At 42.8% G+C, this 14,857-nt stretch overlaps 40 non-coding genes and 2 pseudogenes across 40 annotated transcripts; all 42 read right to left on the bottom strand.

Annotated features, from left to right (window-relative positions):
- Window positions 1-54: 54 nt before the first annotated feature.
- LOC135572366 (5S ribosomal RNA) lies at window positions 55-173 on the bottom strand. The gene has a single exon (XR_010464247.1). It is a non-coding gene; the product is annotated as a 5S ribosomal RNA (ribosomal RNA).
- Window positions 174-416: 243 nt separating this feature from the next.
- LOC135572361 (5S ribosomal RNA) lies at window positions 417-535 on the bottom strand. The gene has a single exon (XR_010464245.1). It is a non-coding gene; the product is annotated as a 5S ribosomal RNA (ribosomal RNA).
- A 241-nt stretch (window positions 536-776) lies between these two features.
- Window positions 777-895, bottom strand: LOC135572360 (5S ribosomal RNA). Its single transcript, XR_010464242.1, has one exon. It is a non-coding gene; the product is annotated as a 5S ribosomal RNA (ribosomal RNA).
- Window positions 896-1,136: 241 nt separating this feature from the next.
- On the bottom strand, window positions 1,137-1,255 carry LOC135572270 (5S ribosomal RNA). The gene has a single exon (XR_010464177.1). It is a non-coding gene; the product is annotated as a 5S ribosomal RNA (ribosomal RNA).
- A 242-nt stretch (window positions 1,256-1,497) lies between these two features.
- Window positions 1,498-1,616, bottom strand: LOC135572357 (5S ribosomal RNA). Its single transcript, XR_010464240.1, has one exon. It is a non-coding gene; the product is annotated as a 5S ribosomal RNA (ribosomal RNA).
- Window positions 1,617-1,859: 243 nt separating this feature from the next.
- LOC135572313 (5S ribosomal RNA) lies at window positions 1,860-1,978 on the bottom strand. The gene has a single exon (XR_010464205.1). It is a non-coding gene; the product is annotated as a 5S ribosomal RNA (ribosomal RNA).
- A 242-nt stretch (window positions 1,979-2,220) lies between these two features.
- LOC135572310 (5S ribosomal RNA) lies at window positions 2,221-2,339 on the bottom strand. The gene has a single exon (XR_010464204.1). It is a non-coding gene; the product is annotated as a 5S ribosomal RNA (ribosomal RNA).
- A 231-nt stretch (window positions 2,340-2,570) lies between these two features.
- LOC135572355 (5S ribosomal RNA) lies at window positions 2,571-2,689 on the bottom strand. Its single transcript, XR_010464237.1, has one exon. It is a non-coding gene; the product is annotated as a 5S ribosomal RNA (ribosomal RNA).
- A 231-nt stretch (window positions 2,690-2,920) lies between these two features.
- LOC135572350 (5S ribosomal RNA) lies at window positions 2,921-3,039 on the bottom strand. Its single transcript, XR_010464233.1, has one exon. It is a non-coding gene; the product is annotated as a 5S ribosomal RNA (ribosomal RNA).
- Window positions 3,040-3,280: 241 nt separating this feature from the next.
- LOC135572306 (5S ribosomal RNA) lies at window positions 3,281-3,399 on the bottom strand. Its single transcript, XR_010464202.1, has one exon. It is a non-coding gene; the product is annotated as a 5S ribosomal RNA (ribosomal RNA).
- A 231-nt stretch (window positions 3,400-3,630) lies between these two features.
- LOC135572298 (5S ribosomal RNA) lies at window positions 3,631-3,749 on the bottom strand. Its single transcript, XR_010464200.1, has one exon. It is a non-coding gene; the product is annotated as a 5S ribosomal RNA (ribosomal RNA).
- A 240-nt stretch (window positions 3,750-3,989) lies between these two features.
- On the bottom strand, window positions 3,990-4,108 carry LOC135572348 (5S ribosomal RNA). The gene has a single exon (XR_010464230.1). It is a non-coding gene; the product is annotated as a 5S ribosomal RNA (ribosomal RNA).
- A 245-nt stretch (window positions 4,109-4,353) lies between these two features.
- Window positions 4,354-4,472, bottom strand: LOC135572294 (5S ribosomal RNA). The gene has a single exon (XR_010464199.1). It is a non-coding gene; the product is annotated as a 5S ribosomal RNA (ribosomal RNA).
- A 242-nt stretch (window positions 4,473-4,714) lies between these two features.
- Window positions 4,715-4,833, bottom strand: LOC135572316 (5S ribosomal RNA). The gene has a single exon (XR_010464208.1). It is a non-coding gene; the product is annotated as a 5S ribosomal RNA (ribosomal RNA).
- A 240-nt stretch (window positions 4,834-5,073) lies between these two features.
- LOC135572269 (5S ribosomal RNA) lies at window positions 5,074-5,192 on the bottom strand. Its single transcript, XR_010464176.1, has one exon. It is a non-coding gene; the product is annotated as a 5S ribosomal RNA (ribosomal RNA).
- Window positions 5,193-5,424: 232 nt separating this feature from the next.
- Window positions 5,425-5,543, bottom strand: LOC135572288 (5S ribosomal RNA). Its single transcript, XR_010464192.1, has one exon. It is a non-coding gene; the product is annotated as a 5S ribosomal RNA (ribosomal RNA).
- A 241-nt stretch (window positions 5,544-5,784) lies between these two features.
- Window positions 5,785-5,903, bottom strand: LOC135572315 (5S ribosomal RNA). The gene has a single exon (XR_010464207.1). It is a non-coding gene; the product is annotated as a 5S ribosomal RNA (ribosomal RNA).
- A 242-nt stretch (window positions 5,904-6,145) lies between these two features.
- On the bottom strand, window positions 6,146-6,264 carry LOC135572286 (5S ribosomal RNA). Its single transcript, XR_010464191.1, has one exon. It is a non-coding gene; the product is annotated as a 5S ribosomal RNA (ribosomal RNA).
- Window positions 6,265-6,507: 243 nt separating this feature from the next.
- LOC135572345 (5S ribosomal RNA) lies at window positions 6,508-6,626 on the bottom strand. Its single transcript, XR_010464229.1, has one exon. It is a non-coding gene; the product is annotated as a 5S ribosomal RNA (ribosomal RNA).
- A 241-nt stretch (window positions 6,627-6,867) lies between these two features.
- Window positions 6,868-6,986, bottom strand: LOC135572267 (5S ribosomal RNA). Its single transcript, XR_010464175.1, has one exon. It is a non-coding gene; the product is annotated as a 5S ribosomal RNA (ribosomal RNA).
- Window positions 6,987-7,228: 242 nt separating this feature from the next.
- On the bottom strand, window positions 7,229-7,347 carry LOC135572344 (5S ribosomal RNA). Its single transcript, XR_010464227.1, has one exon. It is a non-coding gene; the product is annotated as a 5S ribosomal RNA (ribosomal RNA).
- A 231-nt stretch (window positions 7,348-7,578) lies between these two features.
- Window positions 7,579-7,697, bottom strand: LOC135572285 (5S ribosomal RNA). The gene has a single exon (XR_010464190.1). It is a non-coding gene; the product is annotated as a 5S ribosomal RNA (ribosomal RNA).
- Window positions 7,698-7,936: 239 nt separating this feature from the next.
- On the bottom strand, window positions 7,937-8,056 carry LOC135572250 (5S ribosomal RNA; annotated as a pseudogene).
- Window positions 8,057-8,288: 232 nt separating this feature from the next.
- On the bottom strand, window positions 8,289-8,407 carry LOC135572343 (5S ribosomal RNA). Its single transcript, XR_010464226.1, has one exon. It is a non-coding gene; the product is annotated as a 5S ribosomal RNA (ribosomal RNA).
- A 242-nt stretch (window positions 8,408-8,649) lies between these two features.
- Window positions 8,650-8,768, bottom strand: LOC135572262 (5S ribosomal RNA). The gene has a single exon (XR_010464173.1). It is a non-coding gene; the product is annotated as a 5S ribosomal RNA (ribosomal RNA).
- A 234-nt stretch (window positions 8,769-9,002) lies between these two features.
- On the bottom strand, window positions 9,003-9,121 carry LOC135572283 (5S ribosomal RNA). Its single transcript, XR_010464189.1, has one exon. It is a non-coding gene; the product is annotated as a 5S ribosomal RNA (ribosomal RNA).
- A 242-nt stretch (window positions 9,122-9,363) lies between these two features.
- LOC135572340 (5S ribosomal RNA) lies at window positions 9,364-9,482 on the bottom strand. Its single transcript, XR_010464223.1, has one exon. It is a non-coding gene; the product is annotated as a 5S ribosomal RNA (ribosomal RNA).
- Window positions 9,483-9,724: 242 nt separating this feature from the next.
- On the bottom strand, window positions 9,725-9,843 carry LOC135572335 (5S ribosomal RNA). The gene has a single exon (XR_010464219.1). It is a non-coding gene; the product is annotated as a 5S ribosomal RNA (ribosomal RNA).
- Window positions 9,844-10,085: 242 nt separating this feature from the next.
- On the bottom strand, window positions 10,086-10,204 carry LOC135572282 (5S ribosomal RNA). The gene has a single exon (XR_010464188.1). It is a non-coding gene; the product is annotated as a 5S ribosomal RNA (ribosomal RNA).
- A 235-nt stretch (window positions 10,205-10,439) lies between these two features.
- LOC135572331 (5S ribosomal RNA) lies at window positions 10,440-10,558 on the bottom strand. Its single transcript, XR_010464218.1, has one exon. It is a non-coding gene; the product is annotated as a 5S ribosomal RNA (ribosomal RNA).
- A 231-nt stretch (window positions 10,559-10,789) lies between these two features.
- LOC135572279 (5S ribosomal RNA) lies at window positions 10,790-10,908 on the bottom strand. The gene has a single exon (XR_010464186.1). It is a non-coding gene; the product is annotated as a 5S ribosomal RNA (ribosomal RNA).
- Window positions 10,909-11,139: 231 nt separating this feature from the next.
- Window positions 11,140-11,258, bottom strand: LOC135572278 (5S ribosomal RNA). Its single transcript, XR_010464185.1, has one exon. It is a non-coding gene; the product is annotated as a 5S ribosomal RNA (ribosomal RNA).
- Window positions 11,259-11,493: 235 nt separating this feature from the next.
- LOC135572274 (5S ribosomal RNA) lies at window positions 11,494-11,612 on the bottom strand. The gene has a single exon (XR_010464181.1). It is a non-coding gene; the product is annotated as a 5S ribosomal RNA (ribosomal RNA).
- A 234-nt stretch (window positions 11,613-11,846) lies between these two features.
- On the bottom strand, window positions 11,847-11,965 carry LOC135572261 (5S ribosomal RNA). The gene has a single exon (XR_010464172.1). It is a non-coding gene; the product is annotated as a 5S ribosomal RNA (ribosomal RNA).
- Window positions 11,966-12,205: 240 nt separating this feature from the next.
- On the bottom strand, window positions 12,206-12,324 carry LOC135572273 (5S ribosomal RNA). Its single transcript, XR_010464180.1, has one exon. It is a non-coding gene; the product is annotated as a 5S ribosomal RNA (ribosomal RNA).
- Window positions 12,325-12,558: 234 nt separating this feature from the next.
- On the bottom strand, window positions 12,559-12,677 carry LOC135572257 (5S ribosomal RNA). Its single transcript, XR_010464169.1, has one exon. It is a non-coding gene; the product is annotated as a 5S ribosomal RNA (ribosomal RNA).
- A 238-nt stretch (window positions 12,678-12,915) lies between these two features.
- LOC135572323 (5S ribosomal RNA) lies at window positions 12,916-13,034 on the bottom strand. The gene has a single exon (XR_010464213.1). It is a non-coding gene; the product is annotated as a 5S ribosomal RNA (ribosomal RNA).
- Window positions 13,035-13,265: 231 nt separating this feature from the next.
- Window positions 13,266-13,384, bottom strand: LOC135572254 (5S ribosomal RNA). The gene has a single exon (XR_010464166.1). It is a non-coding gene; the product is annotated as a 5S ribosomal RNA (ribosomal RNA).
- Window positions 13,385-13,617: 233 nt separating this feature from the next.
- LOC135572252 (5S ribosomal RNA) lies at window positions 13,618-13,736 on the bottom strand. Its single transcript, XR_010464164.1, has one exon. It is a non-coding gene; the product is annotated as a 5S ribosomal RNA (ribosomal RNA).
- A 231-nt stretch (window positions 13,737-13,967) lies between these two features.
- LOC135572249 (5S ribosomal RNA) lies at window positions 13,968-14,085 on the bottom strand (annotated as a pseudogene).
- A 231-nt stretch (window positions 14,086-14,316) lies between these two features.
- LOC135572247 (5S ribosomal RNA) lies at window positions 14,317-14,436 on the bottom strand. The gene has a single exon (XR_010464162.1). It is a non-coding gene; the product is annotated as a 5S ribosomal RNA (ribosomal RNA).
- Window positions 14,437-14,677: 241 nt separating this feature from the next.
- On the bottom strand, window positions 14,678-14,796 carry LOC135572240 (5S ribosomal RNA). The gene has a single exon (XR_010464156.1). It is a non-coding gene; the product is annotated as a 5S ribosomal RNA (ribosomal RNA).
- Between the last annotated feature and the right edge of the window lie 61 nt (window positions 14,797-14,857).

Below are 14,857 nucleotides of genomic sequence, written 5' to 3'. Positions count from 1 at the left end.
GCGAGGGCACATATTTCAGCCTTGTGGGAAAAAACGGACAAAGAGTTGACAAAATGCTTACAGCACCTGGTATTCCCAGGCGGTCTCCCATCCAAGTACTAACCAGGCCCGACCCTGCTTAGCTTCCGAGATCAGACGAGATCAGGCGTACTCAGGCCAGTGTGGCCGTAAGCGAGAAACCATCTCTTGGTGCACTATATAAAGTCAAAGTGAGTCTGATTAACAGCTGTTGCATTTTCACCATTTAGATAAGAATCTTTGTGTCACTCAAAATGTGGAAAAAAATTGCATATACTGTAGCCATAATTTGTAGCACAGATTGTTGGATGAAATACAAACTAACCTTGCTTACTTATTTCAAAGCGAGGGCACATATTTCAGCCTTGTGGGAAAAAACGGACAAAGAGTTGACAAAATGCTTACAGCACCTGGTATTCCCAGGCGGTCTCCCATCCAAGTACTAACCAGGCCCGACCCTGCTTAGCTTCCGAGATCAGACGAGATCAGGCGTACTCAGGCCAGTGTGGCCGTAAGCGAGAAACCATCTCTTGGTGCACTATATAAAGTCAAAGTGAGTCTGATTAACAGCTGTTGCATTTTCACCATTTAGATAAGAATCTTTGTGTCACTCAAAATGTGGAAAAAATTGCATATACTGTAGCCATAATTTGTAGCACAGATTGTTGGATGAAATACAAACTAACCTTGCTTACTTATTTCAAAGCGAGGGCACATATTTCAGCCTTTGGGAAAAAACGGACAAAGAGTTGACAAAATGCTTACAGCACCTGGTATTCCCAGGCGGTCTCCCATCCAAGTACTAACCAGGCCCGACCCTGCTTAGCTTCCGAGATCAGACGAGATCAGGCGTACTCAGGCCAGTGTGGCCGTAAGCGAGAAACCATCTCTTGGTGCACTATATAAAGTCAAAGTGAGTCTGATTAACAGCTGTTGCATTTTCACCATTTAGATAAGAATCTTTGTGTCACTCAAAATGTGGAAAAATTGCATATACTGTAGCCATAATTTGTAGCACAGATTGTTGGATGAAATACAAACTAACCTTGCTTACTTATTTCAAAGCGAGGGCACATATTTCAGCCTTGTGGGAAAAAACGGACAAAGAGTTGACAAAATGCTTACAGCACCTGGTATTCCCAGGCGGTCTCCCATCCAAGTACTAACCAGGCCCGACCCTGCTTAGCTTCTGAGATCAGACGAGATCAGGCGTACTCAGGACAGTGTGGCCGTAAGCGAGAAACCATCTCTTGGTGCACTATATAAAGTCAAAGTGAGTCTGATTAACAGCTGTTGCATTTTCACCATTTAGATAAGAATCTTTGTGTCACTCAAAATGTGGAAAAAATGCATATACTGTAGCCATAATTTGTAGCACAGATTGTTGGATGAAATACAAACTAACCTTGCTTACTTATTTCAAAGCGAGGGCACATATTTCAGCCTTGTGGGAAAAAAACGGACAAAGAGTTGACAAAATGCTTACAGCACCTGGTATTCCCAGGCGGTCTCCCATCCAAGTACTAACCAGGCCCGACCCTGCTTAGCTTCCGAGATCAGACGAGATCAGGCGTACTCAGGCCAGTGTGGCCGTAAGCGAGAAACCATCTCTTGGTGCACTATATAAAGTCAAAGTGAGTCTGATTAACAGCTGTTGCATTTTCACCATTTAGATAAGAATCTTTGTGTCACTCAAAATGTGGAAAAAAATTGCATATACTGTAGCCATAATTTGTAGCACAGATTGTTGGATGAAATACAAACTAACCTTGCTTACTTATTTCAAAGCGAGGGCACATATTTCAGCCTTGTGGGAAAAAACGGACAAAGAGTTGACAAAATGCTTACAGCACCTGGTATTCCCAGGCGGTCTCCCATCCAAGTACTAACCAGGCCCGACCCTGCTTAGCTTCCGAGATCAGACGAGATCAGGCGTACTCAGGACAGTGTGGCCGTAAGCAGAGAAACATCTCTTGGTGCACTATATAAAGTCAAAGTGAGTCTGATTAACAGCTGTTGCATTTTCACCATTTAGATAAGAATCTTTGTGTCACTCAAAATGTGGAAAAAATTGCATATACTGTAGCCATAATTTGTAGCACAGATTGTTGGATGAAATACAAACTAACCTTGCTTACTTATTTCAAAGCGAGGGCACATATTTCAGCCTTGTGGGAAAAAACGGACAAAGAGTTGACAAAATGCTTACAGCACCTGGTATTCCCAGGCGGTCTCCCATCCAAGTACTAACCAGGCCCGACCCTGCTTAGCTTCCGAGATCAGACGAGATCAGGCGTACTCAGGACAGTGTGGCCGTAAGCGAGAAACCATCTCTTGGTGCACTATATAAAGTCAAAGTGAGTCTGATTAACAGCTGTTGCATTTTCACCATTTAGATAAGAATCTTTGTGTCACTAAAAATTGCATATACTGTAGCCATAATTTGTAGCACAGATTGTTGGATGAAATACAAACTAACCTTGCTTACTTATTTCAAAGCGAGGGCACATATTTCAGCCTTGTGGGAAAAAACGGACAAAGAGTTGACAAAATGCTTACAGCACCTGGTATTCCCAGGCGGTCTCCCATCCAAGTACTAACCAGGCCCGACCCTGCTTAGCTTCCGAGATCAGACGAGATCAGGCGTACTCAGGCCAGTGTGGCCGTAAGCGAGAAACTATCTCTTGGTGCACTATATAAAGTCAAAGTGAGTCTGATTAACAGCTGTTGCATTTTCACCATTTAGATAAGAATCTTTGTGTCACTCAAAATTGCATATACTGTAGCCATAATTTGTAGCACAGATTGTTGGATGAAATACAAACTAACCTTGCTTACTTATTTCAAAGCGAGGGCACATATTTCAGCCTTGTGGGAAAAAACGGACAAAGAGTTGACAAAATGCTTACAGCACCTGGTATTCCCAGGCGGTCTCCCATCCAAGTACTAACCAGGCCCGACCCTGCTTAGCTTCCGAGATCAGACGAGATCAGGCGTACTCAGGCCAGTGTGGCCGTAAGCGAGAAACCATCTCTTGGTGCACTATATAAAGTCAAAGTGAGTCTGATTAACAGCTGTTGCATTTTCACCATTTAGATAAGAATCTTTGTGTCACTCAAAATGTGGAAAAAATGCATATACTGTAGCCATAATTTGTAGCACAGATTGTTGGATGAAATACAAACTAACCTTGCTTACTTATTTCAAAGCGAGGGCACATATTTCAGCCTTGTGGGAAAAAACGGACAAAGAGTTGACAAAATGCTTACAGCACCTGGTATTCCCAGGCGGTCTCCCATCCAAGTACTAACCAGGCCCGACCCTGCTTAGCTTCCGAGATCAGACGAGATCAGGCGTACTCAGGACAGTGTGGCCGTAAGCGAGAAACCATCTCTTGGTGCACTATATAAAGTCAAAGTGAGTCTGATTAACAGCTGTTGCATTTTCACCATTTAGATAAGAATCTTTGTGTCACTCAAAATTGCATATACTGTAGCCATAATTTGTAGCACAGATTGTTGGATGAAATACAAACTAACCTTGCTTACTTATTTCAAAGCGAGGGCACATATTTCAGCCTTGTGGGAAAAAACGGACAAAGAGTTGACAAAATGCTTACAGCACCTGGTATTCCCAGGCGGTCTCCCATCCAAGTACTAACCAGGCCCGACCCTGCTTAGCTTCCGAGATCAGACGAGATCAGGCGTACTCAGGACAGTGTGGCCGTAAGCGAGAAACATCTCTTGGTGCACTATATAAAGTCAAAGTGAGTCTGATTAACAGCTGTTGCATTTTCACCATTTAGATAAGAATCTTTGTGTCACTCAAAATGTGGAAAAAATGCATATACTGTAGCCATAATTTGTAGCACAGATTGTTGGATGAAATACAAACTAACCTTGCTTACTTATTTCAAAGCGAGGGCACATATTTCAGCCTTGTGGGAAAAAACGGACAAAGAGTTGACAAAATGCTTACAGCACCTGGTATTCCCAGGCGGTCTCCCATCCAAGTACTAACCAGGCCCGACCCTGCTTAGCTTCCGAGATCAGACGAGATCAGGCGTACTCAGGCCAGTGTGGCCGTAAGCGAGAAACCATCTCTTGGTGCACTATATAAAGTCAAAGTGAGTCTGATTAACAGCTGTTGCATTTTCACCATTTAGATAAGAATCTTTGTGTCACTCAAAATGTGGAAAAAATTGCATATACTGTAGCCATAATTTGTAGCACAGATTGTTGGATGAAATACAACTAACTAACCTTGCTTACTTATTTCAAAGCGAGGGCACATATTTCAGCCTTGTGGGAAAAAACGGACAAAGAGTTGACAAAATGCTTACAGCACCTGGTATTCCCAGGCGGTCTCCCATCCAAGTACTAACCAGGCCCGACCCTGCTTAGCTTCCGAGATCAGACGAGATCAGGCGTACTCAGGACAGTGTGGCCGTAAGCGAGAAACCATCTCTTGGTGCACTATATAAAGTCAAAGTGAGTCTGATTAACAGCTGTTGCATTTTCACCATTTAGATAAGAATCTTTGTGTCACTCAAAATGTGGAAAAAATTGCATATACTGTAGCCATAATTTGTAGCACAGATTGTTGGATGAAATACAAACTAACCTTGCTTACTTATTTCAAAGCGAGGGCACATATTTCAGCCTTGTGGGAAAAAACGGACAAAGAGTTGACAAAATGCTTACAGCACCTGGTATTCCCAGGCGGTCTCCCATCCAAGTACTAACCAGGCCCGACCCTGCTTAGCTTCTGAGATCAGACGAGATCAGGCGTACTCAGGCCAGTGTGGCCGTAAGCGAGAAACCATCTCTTGGTGCACTATATAAAGTCAAAGTGAGTCTGATTAACAGCTGTTGCATTTTCACCATTTAGATAAGAATCTTTGTGTCACTCAAAATGTGAAAAATTGCATATACTGTAGCCATAATTTGTAGCACAGATTGTTGGATGAAATACAAACTAACCTTGCTTACTTATTTCAAAGCGAGGGCACATATTTCAGCCTTGTGGGAAAAAACGGACAAAGAGTTGACAAAATGCTTACAGCACCTGGTATTCCCAGGCGGTCTCCCATCCAAGTACTAACCAGGCCCGACCCTGCTTAGCTTCTGAGATCAGACGAGATCAGGCGTACTCAGGACAGTGTGGCCGTAAGCGAGAAACTATCTCTTGGTGCACTATATAAAGTCAAAGTGAGTCTGATTAACAGCTGTTGCATTTTCACCATTTAGATAAGAATCTTTGTGTCACTCAAAATTGGCATATACTGTAGCCATAATTTGTAGCACAGATTGTTGGATGAAATACAAACTAACCTTGCTTACTTATTTCAAAGCGAGGGCACATATTTCAGCCTTGTGGGAAAAAACGGACAAAGAGTTGACAAAATGCTTACAGCACCTGGTATTCCCAGGCGGTCTCCCATCCAAGTACTAACCAGGCCCGACCCTGCTTAGCTTCCGAGATCAGACGAGATCAGGCGTACTCAGGACAGTGTGGCCGTAAGCGAGAAACATCTCTTGGTGCACTATATAAAGTCAAAGTGAGTCTGATTAACAGCTGTTGCATTTTCACCATTTAGATAAGAATCTTTGTGTCACTCAAAATGTGGAAAAAATTGCATATACTGTAGCCATAATTTGTAGCACAGATTGTTGGATGAAATACAAACTAACCTTGCTTACTTATTTCAAAGCGAGGGCACATATTTCAGCCTTGTGGGAAAAAACGGACAAAGAGTTGACAAAATGCTTACAGCACCTGGTATTCCCAGGCGGTCTCCCATCCAAGTACTAACCAGGCCCGACCCTGCTTAGCTTCTGAGATCAGACGAGATCAGGCGTACTCAGGCCAGTGTGGCCGTAAGCGAGAAACTATCTCTTGGTGCACTATATAAAGTCAAAGTGAGTCTGATTAACAGCTGTTGCATTTTCACCATTTAGATAAGAATCTTTGTGTCACTCAAAATGTGGAAAAAATTGCATATACTGTAGCCATAATTTGTAGCACAGATTGTTGGATGAAATACAAACTAACCTTGCTTACTTATTTCAAAGCGAGGGCACATATTTCAGCCTTGTGGGAAAAAACGGACAAAGAGTTGACAAAATGCTTACAGCACCTGGTATTCCCAGGCGGTCTCCCATCCAAGTACTAACCAGGCCCGACCCTGCTTAGCTTCCGAGATCAGACGAGATCAGGCGTACTCAGGACAGTGTGGCCGTAAGCGAGAAACTATCTCTTGGTGCACTATATAAAGTCAAAGTGAGTCTGATTAACAGCTGTTGCATTTTCACCATTTAGATAAGAATCTTTGTGTCACTCAAAATGTGGAAAAAATTGCATATACTGTAGCCATAATTTGTAGCACAGATTGTTGGATGAAATACAAACTAACCTTGCTTACTTATTTCAAAGCGAGGGCACATATTTCAGCCTTGTGGGAAAAAAACGGACAAAGAGTTGACAAAATGCTTACAGCACCTGGTATTCCCAGGCGGTCTCCCATCCAAGTACTAACCAGGCCCGACCCTGCTTAGCTTCCGAGATCAGACGAGATCAGGCGTACTCAGGCCAGTGTGGCCGTAAGCGAGAAACTATCTCTTGGTGCACTATATAAAGTCAAAGTGAGTCTGATTAACAGCTGTTGCATTTTCACCATTTAGATAAGAATCTTTGTGTCACTCAAAATGTGGAAAAATTGCATATACTGTAGCCATAATTTGTAGCACAGATTGTTGGATGAAATACAAACTAACCTTGCTTACTTATTTCAAAGCGAGGGCACATATTTCAGCCTTGTGGGAAAAAACGGACAAAGAGTTGACAAAATGCTTACAGCACCTGGTATTCCCAGGCGGTCTCCCATCCAAGTACTAACCAGGCCCGACCCTGCTTAGCTTCTGAGATCAGACGAGATCAGGCGTACTCAGGACAGTGTGGCCGTAAGCGAGAAACTATCTCTTGGTGCACTATATAAAGTCAAAGTGAGTCTGATTAACAGCTGTTGCATTTTCACCATTTAGATAAGAATCTTTGTGTCACTCAAAATGTGGAAAAAATTGCATATACTGTAGCCATAATTTGTAGCACAGATTGTTGGATGAAATACAAACTAACCTTGCTTACTTATTTCAAAGCGAGGGCACATATTTCAGCCTTGTGGGAAAAAACGGACAAAGAGTTGACAAAATGCTTACAGCACCTGGTATTCCCAGGCGGTCTCCCATCCAAGTACTAACCAGGCCCGACCCTGCTTAGCTTCCGAGATCAGACGAGATCAGGCGTACTCAGGCCAGTGTGGCCGTAAGCGAGAAACCATCTCTTGGTGCACTATATAAAGTCAAAGTGAGTCTGATTAACAGCTGTTGCATTTTCACCATTTAGATAAGAATCTTTGTGTCACTAAAAATTGCATATACTGTAGCCATAATTTGTAGCACAGATTGTTGGATGAAATACAAACTAACCTTGCTTACTTATTTCAAAGCGAGGGCACATATTTCAGCCTTGTGGGAAAAAACGGACAAAGAGTTGACAAAATGCTTACAGCACCTGGTATTCCCAGGCGGTCTCCCATCCAAGTACTAACCAGGCCCGACCCTGCTTAGCTTCCGAGATCAGACGAGATCAGGCGTACTCAGGACAGTGTGGCCGTAAGCGAGAAACCATCTCTTGGTGCACTATATAAAGTCAAAGTGAGTCTGATTAACAGCTGTTGCATTTTCACCATTTAGATAAGAATCTTTTGTGTCAAAATGTGGAAAAAATTGCATATACTGTAGCCATAATTTGTAGCACAGATTGTTGGATGAAATACAAACTAACCTTGCTTACTTATTTCAAAGCGAGGGCACATATTTCAGCCTTGTGGGAAAAAACGGACAAAGAGTTGACAAAATGCTTACAGCACCTGGTATTCCCAGGCGGTCTCCCATCCAAGCACGAGGACAAGCCCGACCCTGCTTAGCTTCCGAGATCAGACGAGATCAGGCGTACTCAGGACAGTGTGGCCGTAAGCGAGAAACTATCTCTTGGTGCACTATATAAAGTCAAAGTGAGTCTGATTAACAGCTGTTGCATTTTCACCATTTAGATAAGAATCTTTGTGTCACTCAAAATTGCATATACTGTAGCCATAATTTGTAGCACAGATTGTTGGATGAAATACAAACTAACCTTGCTTACTTATTTCAAAGCGAGGGCACATATTTCAGCCTTGTGGGAAAAAAACGGACAAAGAGTTGACAAAATGCTTACAGCACCTGGTATTCCCAGGCGGTCTCCCATCCAAGTACTAACCAGGCCCGACCCTGCTTAGCTTCCGAGATCAGACGAGATCAGGCGTACTCAGGCCAGTGTGGCCGTAAGCGAGAAACTATCTCTTGGTGCACTATATAAAGTCAAAGTGAGTCTGATTAACAGCTGTTGCATTTTCACCATTTAGATAAGAATCTTTGTGTCACTCAAAATGTGGAAAAAATTGCATATACTGTAGCCATAATTTGTAGCACAGATTGTTGGATGAAATACAAACTAACCTTGCTTACTTATTTCAAAGCGAGGGCACATATTTCAGCCTTGTGGGAAAAAACGGACAAAGAGTTGACAAAATGCTTACAGCACCTGGTATTCCCAGGCGGTCTCCCATCCAAGTACTAACCAGGCCCGACCCTGCTTAGCTTCTGAGATCAGACGAGATCAGGCGTACTCAGGACAGTGTGGCCGTAAGCGAGAAACCATCTCTTGGTGCACTATATAAAGTCAAAGTGAGTCTGATTAACAGCTGTTGCATTTTCACCATTTAGATAAGAATCTTTGTGTCACTCAAAAAAATTGCATATACTGTAGCCATAATTTGTAGCACAGATTGTTGGATGAAATACAAACTAACCTTGCTTACTTATTTCAAAGCGAGGGCACATATTTCAGCCTTGTGGGAAAAAACGGACAAAGAGTTGACAAAATGCTTACAGCACCTGGTATTCCCAGGCGGTCTCCCATCCAAGTACTAACCAGGCCCGACCCTGCTTAGCTTCCGAGATCAGACGAGATCAGGCGTACTCAGGACAGTGTGGCCGTAAGCGAGAAACTATCTCTTGGTGCACTATATAAAGTCAAAGTGAGTCTGATTAACAGCTGTTGCATTTTCACCATTTAGATAAGAATCTTTGTGTCACTCAAAATGTGGAAAAAATTGCATATACTGTAGCCATAATTTGTAGCACAGATTGTTGGATGAAATACAAACTAACCTTGCTTACTTATTTCAAAGCGAGGGCACATATTTCAGCCTTGTGGGAAAAAACGGACAAAGAGTTGACAAAATGCTTACAGCACCTGGTATTCCCAGGCGGTCTCCCATCCAAGTACTAACCAGGCCCGACCCTGCTTAGCTTCCGAGATCAGACGAGATCAGGCGTACTCAGGCCAGTGTGGCCGTAAGCGAGAAACTATCTCTTGGTGCACTATATAAAGTCAAAGTGAGTCTGATTAACAGCTGTTGCATTTTCACCATTTAGATAAGAATCTTTGTGTCACTCAAAATGTGGAAAAAATTGCATATACTGTAGCCATAATTTGTAGCACAGATTGTTGGATGAAATACAAACTAACCTTGCTTACTTATTTCAAAGCGAGGGCACATATTTCAGCCTTGTGGGAAAAAACGGACAAAGAGTTGACAAAATGCTTACAGCACCTGGTATTCCCAGGCGGTCTCCCATCCAAGTACTAACCAGGCCCGACCCTGCTTAGCTTCCGAGATCAGACGAGATCAGGCGTACTCAGGCCAGTGTGGCCGTAAGCGAGAAACTATCTCTTGGTGCACTATATAAAGTCAAAGTGAGTCTGATTAACAGCTGTTGCATTTTCACCATTTAGATAAGAATCTTTGTGTCACTCAAAATGTGGAAAAAATTGCATATACTGTAGCCATAATTTGTAGCACAGATTGTTGGATGAAATACAAACTAACCTTGCTTACTTATTTCAAAGCGAGGGCACATATTTCAGCCTTGTGGGAAAAAACGGACAAAGAGTTGACAAAATGCTTACAGCACCTGGTATTCCCAGGCGGTCTCCCATCCAAGTACTAACCAGGCCCGACCCTGCTTAGCTTCCGAGATCAGACGAGATCAGGCGTACTCAGGACAGTGTGGCCGTAAGCGAGAAACCATCTCTTGGTGCACTATATAAAGTCAAAGTGAGTCTGATTAACAGCTGTTGCATTTTCACCATTTAGATAAGAATCTTTGTGTCACTCAAAATGTGGAAAAAATTCTGTAGCCATAATTTGTAGCACAGATTGTTGGATGAAATACAAACTAACCTTGCTTACTTATTTCAAAGCGAGGGCACATATTTCAGCCTTGTGGGAAAAAACGGACAAAGAGTTGACAAAATGCTTACAGCACCTGGTATTCCCAGGCGGTCTCCCATCCAAGTACTAACCAGGCCCGACCCTGCTTAGCTTCCGAGATCAGACGAGATCAGGCGTACTCAGGCCAGTGTGGCCGTAAGCGAGAAACCATCTCTTGGTGCACTATATAAAGTCAAAGTGAGTCTGATTAACAGCTGTTGCATTTTCACCATTTAGATAAGAATCTTTGTGTCACTAAAAATTGCATATACTGTAGCCATAATTTGTAGCACAGATTGTTGGATGAAATACAAACTAACCTTGCTTACTTATTTCAAAGCGAGGGCACATATTTCAGCCTTGTGGGAAAAAACGGACAAAGAGTTGACAAAATGCTTACAGCACCTGGTATTCCCAGGCGGTCTCCCATCCAAGTACTAACCAGGCCCGACCCTGCTTAGCTTCCGAGATCAGACGAGATCAGGCGTACTCAGGACAGTGTGGCCGTAAGCGAGAACCTATCTCTTGGTGCACTATATAAAGTCAAAGTGAGTCTGATTAACAGCTGTTGCATTTTCACCATTTAGATAAGAATCTTTGTGTCACTCAAAATTGCATATACTGTAGCCATAATTTGTAGCACAGATTGTTGGATGAAATACAAACTAACCTTGCTTACTTATTTCAAAGCGAGGGCACATATTTCAGCCTTGTGGGAAAAAACGGACAAAGAGTTGACAAAATGCTTACAGCACCTGGTATTCCCAGGCGGTCTCCCATCCAAGTACTAACCAGGCCCGACCCTGCTTAGCTTCCGAGATCAGACGAGATCAGGCGTACTCAGGACAGTGTGGCCGTAAGCGAGAAACTATCTCTTGGTGCACTATATAAAGTCAAAGTGAGTCTGATTAACAGCTGTTGCATTTTCACCATTTAGATAAGAATCTTTGTGTCACTCAAAATGTGGAAAAAAATCTGTAGCCATAATTTGTAGCACAGATTGTTGGATGAAATACAAACTAACCTTGCTTACTTATTTCAAAGCGAGGGCACATATTTCAGCCTTGTGGGAAAAAACGGACAAAGAGTTGACAAAATGCTTACAGCACCTGGTATTCCCAGGCGGTCTCCCATCCAAGTACTAACCAGGCCCGACCCTGCTTAGCTTCCGAGATCAGACGAGATCAGGCGTACTCAGGACAGTGTGGCCGTAAGCGAGAAACTATCTCTTGGTGCACTATATAAAGTCAAAGTGAGTCTGATTAACAGCTGTTGCATTTTCACCATTTAGATAAGAATCTTTGTGTCACTCAAAATTGCATATACTGTAGCCATAATTTGTAGCACAGATTGTTGGATGAAATACAAACTAACCTTGCTTACTTATTTCAAAGCGAGGGCACATATTTCAGCCTTGTGGGAAAAAAAAACGGACAAAGAGTTGACAAAATGCTTACAGCACCTGGTATTCCCAGGCGGTCTCCCATCCAAGTACTAACCAGGCCCGACCCTGCTTAGCTTCTGAGATCAGACGAGATCAGGCGTACTCAGGACAGTGTGGCCGTAAGCGAGAAACTATCTCTTGGTGCACTATATAAAGTCAAAGTGAGTCTGATTAACAGCTGTTGCATTTTCACCATTTAGATAAGAATCTTTGTGTCACAAAATGTGGAAAAAATTGCATATACTGTAGCCATAATTTGTAGCACAGATTGTTGGATGAAATACAAACTAACCTTGCTTACTTATTTCAAAGCGAGGGCACATATTTCAGCCTTGTGGGAAAAAACGGACAAAGAGTTGACAAAATGCTTACAGCACCTGGTATTCCCAGGCGGTCTCCCATCCAAGTACTAACCAGGCCCGACCCTGCTTAGCTTCCGAGATCAGACGAGATCAGGCGTACTCAGGACAGTGTGGCCGTAAGCGAGAAACTATCTCTTGGTGCACTATATAAAGTCAAAGTGAGTCTGATTAACAGCTGTTGCATTTTCACCATTTAGATAAGAATCTTTGTGTCACTCAAAAAAATTGCATATACTGTAGCCATAATTTGTAGCACAGATTGTTGGATGAAATACAAACTAACCTTGCTTACTTATTTCAAAGCGAGGGCACATATTTCAGCCTTGTGGGAAAAAACGGACAAAGAGTTGACAAAATGCTTACAGCACCTGGTATTCCCAGGCGGTCTCCCATCCAAGTACTAACCAGGCCCGACCCTGCTTAGCTTCTGAGATCAGACGAGATCAGGCGTACTCAGGACAGTGTGGCCGTAAGCGAGAAACTATCTCTTGGTGCACTATATAAAGTCAAAGTGAGTCTGATTAACAGCTGTTGCATTTTCACCATTTAGATAAGAATCTTTGTGTCAAAATGTGGAAAAAATTGCATATACTGTAGCCATAATTTGTAGCACAGATTGTTGGATGAAATACAAACTAACCTTGCTTACTTATTTCAAAGCGAGGGCACATATTTCAGCCTTGTGGGAAAAAACGGACAAAGAGTTGACAAAATGCTTACAGCACCTGGTATTCCCAGGCGGTCTCCCATCCAAGTACTAACCAGGCCCGACCCTGCTTAGCTTCCGAGATCAGACGAGATCAGGCGTACTCAGGCCAGTGTGGCCGTAAGCGAGAAACTATCTCTTGGTGCACTATATAAAGTCAAAGTGAGTCTGATTAACAGCTGTTGCATTTTCACCATTTAGATAAGAATCTTTGTGTCACTCAAAATTGCATATACTGTAGCCATAATTTGTAGCACAGATTGTTGGATGAAATACAAACTAACCTTGCTTACTTATTTCAAAGCGAGGGCACATATTTCAGCCTTGTGGGAAAAAACGGACAAAGAGTTGACAAAATGCTTACAGCACCTGGTATTCCCAGGCGGTCTCCCATCCAAGTACTAACCAGGCCCGACCCTGCTTAGCTTCTGAGATCAGACGAGATCAGGCGTACTCAGGACAGTGTGGCCGTAAGCGAGAAACTATCTCTTGGTGCACTATATAAAGTCAAAGTGAGTCTGATTAACAGCTGTTGCATTTTCACCATTTAGATAAGAATCTTTGTGTCACTCAAAATGTTGCATATACTGTAGCCATAATTTGTAGCACAGATTGTTGGATGAAATACAAACTAACCTTGCTTACTTATTTCAAAGCGAGGGCACATATTTCAGCCTTGTGGGAAAAAACGGACAAAGAGTTGACAAAATGCTTACAGCACCTGGTATTCCCAGGCGGTCTCCCATCCAAGTACTAACCAGGCCCGACCCTGCTTAGCTTCTGAGATCAGACGAGATCAGGCGTACTCAGGACAGTGTGGCCGTAAGCGAGAAACTATCTCTTGGTGCACTATATAAAGTCAAAGTGAGTCTGATTAACAGCTGTTGCATTTTCACCATTTAGATAAGAATCTTTGTGTCACTCAAAATTGCATATACTGTAGCCATAATTTGTAGCACAGATTGTTGGATGAAATACAAACTAACCTTGCTTACTTATTTCAAAGCGAGGGCACATATTTCAGCCTTGTGGGAAAAAACGGACAAAGAGTTGACAAAATGCTTACAGCACCTGGTATTCCCAGGCGGTCTCCCATCCAAGTACTAACCAGGCCCGACCCTGCTTAGCTTCGAGATCAGACGAGATCAGGCGTACTCAGGACAGTGTGGCCGTAAGCGAGAAACTATCTCTTGGTGCACTATATAAAGTCAAAGTGAGTCTGATTAACAGCTGTTGCATTTTCACCATTTAGATAAGAATCTTTGTGTCACTCAAAATTGCATATACTGTAGCCATAATTTGTAGCACAGATTGTTGGATGAAATACAAACTAACCTTGCTTACTTATTTCAAAGCGAGGGCACATATTTCAGCCTTGTGGGAAAAAACGGACAAAGAGTTGACAAAATGCTTACAGCACCTGGTATTCCCAGGCGGTCTCCCATCCAAGTACTAACCAGGCCCGACCCCTGCTTAGCTTCCGAGATCAGACGAGATCAGGCGTACTCAGGACAGTGTGGCCGTAAGCGAGAAACTATCTCTTGGTGCACTATATAAAGTCAAAGTGAGTCTGATTAACAGCTGTTGCATTTTCACCATTTAGATAAGAATCTTTGTGTCACTCAAAATGTGGAAAAAATGCATATACTGTAGCCATAATTTGTAGCACAGATTGTTGGATGAAATACAAACTAACCTTGCTTACTTATTTCAAAGCGAGGGCACATATTTCAGCCTTGTGGGAAAAAACGGACAAAGAGTTGACAAAATGCTTACAGCACCTGGTATTCCCAGGCGGTCTCCCATCCAAGTACTAACCAGGCCCGACCCTGCTTAGCTTCTGAGATCAGACGAGATCAGGCGTACTCAGGACAGTGTGGCCGTAAGCGAGAAACTATCTCTTGGTGCACTATATAAAGTCAAAGTGAGTCTGATTAACAGCTGTTGCA

Source organism: Oncorhynchus nerka, linkage group LG1, assembly GCF_034236695.1.
Source record: "Oncorhynchus nerka isolate Pitt River linkage group LG1, Oner_Uvic_2.0, whole genome shotgun sequence".
NCBI lineage: Eukaryota > Metazoa > Chordata > Actinopteri > Salmoniformes > Salmonidae > Oncorhynchus > Oncorhynchus nerka.
The sequence above is the reverse complement of the archived record's forward strand: the minus strand, read 5'-3'. Positions and strand labels throughout refer to the sequence as shown.